Below are 7,500 nucleotides of genomic sequence, written 5' to 3' on the forward strand. Positions count from 1 at the left end.
ATCAAAGCGGACCGGACCGGACCGGACCGGATCGTATCGGATTGGCAAAACTTGGACCGGATCAATAACAAAGTTCCCGCTAAAAGCCGACAACGTGCCGAAGAGAGTAGATGTCGGATTCTGTTCCTTTCTCTCTTGTGTAGTCGTCTCCTCATGTATTGAGAATCGTCGAATTTTTTTTTTCCAGAGGTGATTACAGATTCCGTAGTGGAATTATGAAAGATACGATGTGACAAATTATCGTCAATAAGCGAATTGACTGCGTACGCAGCGGTCTTCTTCAGCCGAATACAAAATATTTCTCATATAAACACTAGAGACAGTAGGAGGGAGCCGACCAACCATCTGACCAGCTGCGTTCATTGTACATACAATATTGAGGTCTACGCAAGAAAAAATTCGCCTAAAGGACTTTTATTATACAATGCAGTAGACTATCGCCAAAAGTGACGGGAAAAAAAAAAGCAGCGCAGTGATTAAGCCGGAAAAAACCGGTAAAAAAAAACTTCTTCTATGAGAACAAACTGGAAACGTATTCTCCAAATCAATGCAAAATCACCTAAAATGACCACTGGAGTTAAGAGGTCGCAAAAAATGTAAACAATACCAAAGTAGAAGCGAAAACTTCCCCGAGCAAACAACATAGATGACTCATTGGCATCAATTGAATGTCACAGGCCAAATCGGTGGTATAAATAGCTAAAAGAGCAAATGCCAAGCATAACAGCGTCCCTTGAACCCATGGGAAATTCATTATTTCTGAATAGCCTGATTTAGACACAGAACGAGAATATCAGTTGACAACGGTGCACCCAGCATAAATATTCATATTAGGTCATATTAGAATAGAATCGAAACTACTCTGAGAGCTCTCCTTTCGTAAACTGAAGTTCCCTTTTTGTTCAATATGTCCTCTTCCTCTGAAATGACGAATATCGAAAATTCCTAATTTTCTCTGGATTGACTGTTATCGTCAATTTAGATTACTCTGTCCCAGGACAAGTTGCATTCCTGGACAGGATTTGAACCCGGAGCACCCTCTATGAGAAAATGTTTTTATCCACTTAACCACTAAAGATCAACTGGCTGACAATTGTACCGATTATTTACCAACACTAATTAGTATATTTAAAATAATTTCTAAATAGTGGTGAAGTCTAGTAACCTAACCTAACCGTAACCGTTTTATAACACGCGCTTTGTATGATAAGTTCTTTAATTTCATATAGCATTTGTTTTTACATCTCATAGCAACTGTTTTAAAGTTTTTATATCTCATAGCAACCTTAAGTTCGCTTTTAATTGCCAGTTCTTGTAATTTAACGGTCATTCGTTATTGCCTGATGAGGGTGGTCATTCTTCGACCATACGAAAAAGCGTTGTAGCCATTAAACGATGAAGTAAAATTTTGCTACCATTGATCATTAATGGTATACTACTATATATATATTATTATATATAATATATAGTATATATATTAAATATATGGCTTGAATATCTGTAATGGTTGACCAAACGATAAACTCCCAACAGAAGGATCCAAAAGGATGCACGTTGTCTCCTCAGTTAGTATTTAAAGTTGCATATAAACTGGAGAGGAAGACAAAACTTCTCGAAGGTCCAGGAAATTTAATAAAAACGTTTCGGCCCTTCGGCCTTCGTCAACTAACATTTTTTTAAAATAGAGTACAAATTAAAAATCTAAGGATAAAATGGCCTAATTATTACAGCAGTGGAGACTATATAGTCTCTGAAAGACTAACAATGGCTATTGTAATGGAATACAATTAAGTAGTAAATTGTATGGTACAATACAAGCCAAAACTAAAGCTTGATCACTAAAACAAAAGTAATGATGTAATAATAAAATCTAGAGTTATGCAAGTAGTTCAATCTATTTATGTAATACCGACTACAAATTAGATGGGACTATAATGGAAACAAAAAAGCTTTTTATGGAACATTGAAATTGATCCGTTTTTCTGAACGGAATTCACAGCGCTTATTGAGGCCAAAAGGCTGCAGTGTGCGCAATTGTGCCGCCCAATAACCCTCCCGCTTTAATAAAGTGTTATCTAAATCTCCATCAGTGTTCATTATCTTCTCAGTGACAATGAAATTGAAGTCCGAAAGGTTGTGAGGAAAGTTATTGAAATGAATGGCAAGCTCGCACGATTTTTTGTTTCTTTTCATGTCAGATTTGTGGTTTCTGAACATGACTTTGAATGCATTGGAAGTCGAACCAACATATTGCACTTTGCATTTGTTGCAAGAAGCCAAGTAAATAATTCCAGTCGAATTGCATCCAAGGTTTTGTTTGATTTGATACGACCGGCCAGTTGCAAAACTTGAAAATTCACCAGCTTCCAACAAATAATTACAACAGAGAATTTGGAGGTTGCAAGAATGTCCTTCAAATTCTTTGTTCTACGGTATGCTGGAATGACGGATTTGGCAGGAAAAATTTCCCTTACTACTTGGTTGGATTCGAGCAAGTGAAAATGTTTTTTAATGATCAGCGAAATATTAGGTAGCCTCGGATTGTAATCGACCACTAAGGGAAAGGTTTTTTTTCTTAGTTTTTGTTTTTGGCTTGAGAACATCTGATCTCTCCAATTGCATGGCCTTCTCAAACTGTTTGTCCACCAGATTCCCATTGTAATTTTGTTGTTTGAGGTAGTTTTTGTATTCACTACAGCGCTTCACAAGAGAGGCGTTGGTGGAACAGTTACGCCTAATTCTAAGGGCTACTCCATAAGGGATAGCTTTCTTACAATGATCTGGGTGTGAGCTATTGTAGGGCAAATACAAATGGCTATCAGTGGGCTTGGAATAAATATCTGTTGAAATAAAGCCATCTTGTAAAAGGAGAGTAAGGTCCAAGACATTGAGGCTGCTTTCAGAATAAACCAATACAAATTTGATGGTATGATATAGTGAATTAATATAGTTGGTAAATTCAAGGAGTTTCTCAACACCCTATGTCCATAGATCAAAAATATCATCCCTATATCTCATCAACCAAAGCATTGGCTTAATTGTACCCTCAAATTTCGCTTTGTGATCAATTACGCCCATAGCCAAGTCTGCATAAGAGCACGCATTCCTGGGCCCCATCGCGGTTCCGTGCTGTTGAACATAGTTATTGTTATCAAATTGGCAATTGTTGGATTTCAAACAAATTTCCACAGCCTCTAAAATGCATTCTGTGGATGGTATTTTGACAGATCTTGCATCTAATGCATTAGGGTTACGGCCCTTGCCGTAACAGGGGCGTTGGCTGTCTCGTTTTGGTCCAATTGACCACGATTGAAATCTTTGGTTGTCTCTTGTTTTGGCAGATCTTTCTGCAGAAAGATCCGCCAAAACAAGAGACACCCGAAGATTTCAAAAGACAGACGCAACGAACCTGTTACGGCAGTTGATTCCACCGAATTGGATTTAAAACCCATTAACCTGTCATCTCAAGTTCTGACTACCGCCGAAGAGAACCTGCTTTCCAAGGGACCATCCTTCTGCCCTGTCCCCAAAGATATAAATTGACAGAAGACCCATGAAGATATTGAGAAATTTGAGAGGCGCATCCGTTTGGCTTCTTTTTTTCACAACAAAGAACAAAAACAAGATGGAGAACGGGTGGAAATGAACATGCCTCCTGTGCCCTCAAAAGGTAAGTGGGACCCACCAAAATCAGTTTTTCCTGAAGTGGAACTCTTTCTATCAGAAGTCAGAAGTCAGAAATGACATTTTAAACCCTAAGAACTCTCGTAAACCTAAGGACAATCTCAGTAAAGAGGAACGTCATGCAATCAAAAATTTGAAAATAGATGACAGGGTTGTTAGGATTCAAGATAAAGGCTCTCGTTTTGTTTTATTAGACCAAAAAGAATACGCAGAAAAAATGTCCAGTCAATTAGATAACACGTTGCACTATGCTAAGCTGCCAGAAGATCCTACACAAAAGCATTTAAAATTAGTTAAAGATTGGAGTAGCAAGTGGCAAAGGGAAGGTCAAATAACAGATGAAATCGCTGATTGGGTTACCAACAATCGGCCGAGACCTGGAACAGCTTTTGGCAATGTCAAAACCCACAAAGTCGGTAACCCGCTCCGCCTTATTACTTCTAGTTGCAGAACAGCGATTGAAAAGTTAGCTGCCTTTACTGAATATTATTTAAAACCTTTAGCAGAAAGTTTGCCTTCTTTTATCAAAGATACTACGCATCTTATCAATAAGATTGACGAAGTTAATCAATTAGGGCCTTTTCCAACCGGTACCTTGTTAGTTTCATGGGATGTTGTTGCAATGTTTCCCAATATTGACAACGAATTGGAGGTTACTGCAGTTAAAAATGCATTAGATGCAAGATCTGTCAAAATACCATCCACAGAATGCATTTTAGAGGCTGTGGAAATTTGTTTGAAATCCAACAATTGCCAATTTGATAACAATAACTATGTTCAACAGCACGGAACCGCGATGGGGCCCAGGAATGCGTGCTCTTATGCAGACTTGGCTATGGGCGTAATTGATCACAAAGCGAAATTTGAGGGTACAATTAAGCCAATGCTTTGGTTGATGAGATATAGGGATGATATTTTTGATCTATGGACATAGGGTGTTGAGAAACTCCTTGAATTTACCAACTATATTAATTCACTATATCATACCATCAAATTTGTATTGGTTTATTCTGAAAGCAGCCTCAATGTCTTGGACCTTACTCTCCTTTTACAAGATGGCTTTATTTCAACAGATATTTATTCCAAGCCCACTGATAGCCATTTGTATTTGCCCTACAATAGCTCACACCCAGATCATTGTAAGAAAGCTATCCCTTATGGAGTAGCCCTTAGAATTAGGCGTAACTGTTCCACCAACGCCTCTCTTGTGAAGCGCTGTAGTGAATACAAAAACTACCTCAAACAACAAAATTACAATGGGAATCTGGTGGACAAACAGTTTGAGAAGGCCATGCAATTGGAGAGATCAGATGTTCTCAAGCCAAAAACAAAAACTAAGAAAAAAAACCTTTCCCTTAGTGGTCGATTACAATCCGAGGCTACCTAATATTTCGCTGATCATTAAAAAACATTTTCACTTGCTCGAATCCAACCAAGTAGTAAGGGAAATTTTTCCTGCCAAATCCGTCATTCCAGCATACCGTAGAACAAAGAATTTGAAGGACATTCTTGCAACCTCCAAATTCTCTGTTGTAATTATTTGTTGGAAGCTGGTGAATTTTCAAGTTTTGCAACTGGCCGGTCGTATCAAATCAAACAAAACCTTGGATGCAATTCGACTGGAATTATTTACTTGGCTTCTTGCAACAAATGCAAAGTGCAATATGTTGGTTCGACTTCCAATGCATTCAAAGTCATGTTCAGAAACCACAAATCTGACATGAAAAGAAACAAAAAATCGTGCGAGCTTGCCATTCATTTCAATAACTTTCCTCACAACCTTTCGGACTTCAATTTCATTGTCACTGAGAAGATAATGAACACTGATGGAGATTTAGATAACACTTTATTAAAGCGGGAGGGTTATTGGGCGGCACAATTGCGCACACTGCAGCCTTTTGGCCTCAATAAGCGCTGTGAATTCCGTTCAGAAAAACGGATCAATTTCAATGTTCCATAAAAAGCTTTTTTGTTTCCATTATAGTCCCATCTAATTTGTAGTCGGTATTACATAAATAGATTGAACTACTTGCATAACTCTAGATTTTATTATTACATCATTACTTTTGTTTTAGTGATCAAGCTTTAGTTTTGGCTTGTATTGTACCATACAATTTACTACTTAATTGTATTCCATTACAATAGCCATTGTTAGTCTTTCAGAGACTATATAGTCTCCACTGCTGTAATAATTAGGCCATTTTATCCTTAGATTCTTAACTTGTACTCTATGTTAAAAAAAATGTTAGTTGACGAAGGCCGAAGGGCCGAAACGTTTTTGTTAAATTTCCTGGACCTTCGAGAAGTTTTGTCTTCCTCTCCAGTTTATATGCAACTTTAAATACTAACTGAGGAGACAACGTGCATCCTTTTGGATCCTTCTGTTGGGAGTTTATCGTTTGGTCAACCATTACAGATATTCAAGCTATATATATATATATATATATATAATATAACTAACTGCAGACAGTACTGTTTCGGCCTTCTGGGCCTCATCAGTGCAGTGCTGATGTCTGGGATGGAGGTTAAGCTTATAAAGCCACCCCAAATGTCCCACACATATATTATATACATATATATATTATAGAAAGGTGAGGCTAATGAAACCAACACATGATTCACTGTTACTCCGAGTTTCGTGCTTACGCACTCATCAGACAGTATTTAATAAAGAAAATTCCTATCACTTATATACAAAAAAGTTATTGTTATTTGCATAATTACAATGGGCGTGAGTGAGCTATTTAAGTTTGTGGGTTGTGAGTGAAAGTCTATTTATAAAGATGACAGTCAATTGTTCCTTAAGTAGAACTTGTTTTCGTGGCGGCACTTCGAGATAAGTTCAAATCTTTAATTATCATTAGTTTTTCTGTCGTGCAAAGGTCGCATCTCTTCGTGATGTTGCTGTACGGTCTTGCTTTGCAGATGATAGTCCATTTAATATTAAAGTCTTTGTTGCTGTCGCGTAGATGCCAGATGTATTTAGATAGTTCTGTGCTGTTCATGTAGCTCCTGTGGTGGAATCAATGTTTGTGTTGCGTGAATCTTTGCTTGAATTTTCCTTCTGGAACATTCAAGCAAAGATTCACGGGGCAAACCCAGTAGAGGTCTGCGTTTAGTTTGTTTGTTTTATTTTTTTATTTATTTTATTTTTTTTCTTTTTTCTTTTTTATTTTTTTCCCGTGTCGGTAAAAGTCTTGCCTGTCACTCCCCTGGTAAGTGGTGTCTTTGTGTATAGAGCCTTCTGCGCGTATTTTCTTAGGATCGAGAGGGTAGTGGAACTGCGTAGATTTCTCTGGTGGACACAGTAGAATCATTAACTTAGCCTGCAATGGCGTCGAAAGTCATGCAACGCATATGGCGTTTTAGTGGATCCTTAAACAAAATATACCCTTATGTAGCTCAATAATGGAAAGTCAGTTGGATAAACTAGGCATGAATCTCAAAAGCGACGAGTACTGGACTTCGACAACAATCTATCGCCCGTCGAGCCGAAATCAAAGTGAGCTGTATTTACCTGAAGTACACGGTAATTTGACACAATTGAGTTTCTTGTCTTCACGCACGCAATGAAATAGGAAGAGGTTTTCGCCTCTAAGAGCAAATATGTTGTTTGTTTCAATAAAATTTTCGCTAGAAAAGGATTCTGTGGTATTTTCTGCCTTTGTGAATTATAATATCATGTTGTGTATTGAATTTTCGAGCTTAAGGTTGAAATGTGATATGGGAGAGGTTTTTTAGTATTGCTCTGTAAGCAGGAAGGATTCACAGGCCTGTTGGAAGCGTGCTTGAGTTTCAACAAAATGAGCCCCAAAA

Source organism: Montipora foliosa, chromosome 6 (assembly GCF_036669935.1).
Source record: "Montipora foliosa isolate CH-2021 chromosome 6, ASM3666993v2, whole genome shotgun sequence".
Lineage (NCBI taxonomy): Eukaryota > Metazoa > Cnidaria > Anthozoa > Scleractinia > Acroporidae > Montipora > Montipora foliosa.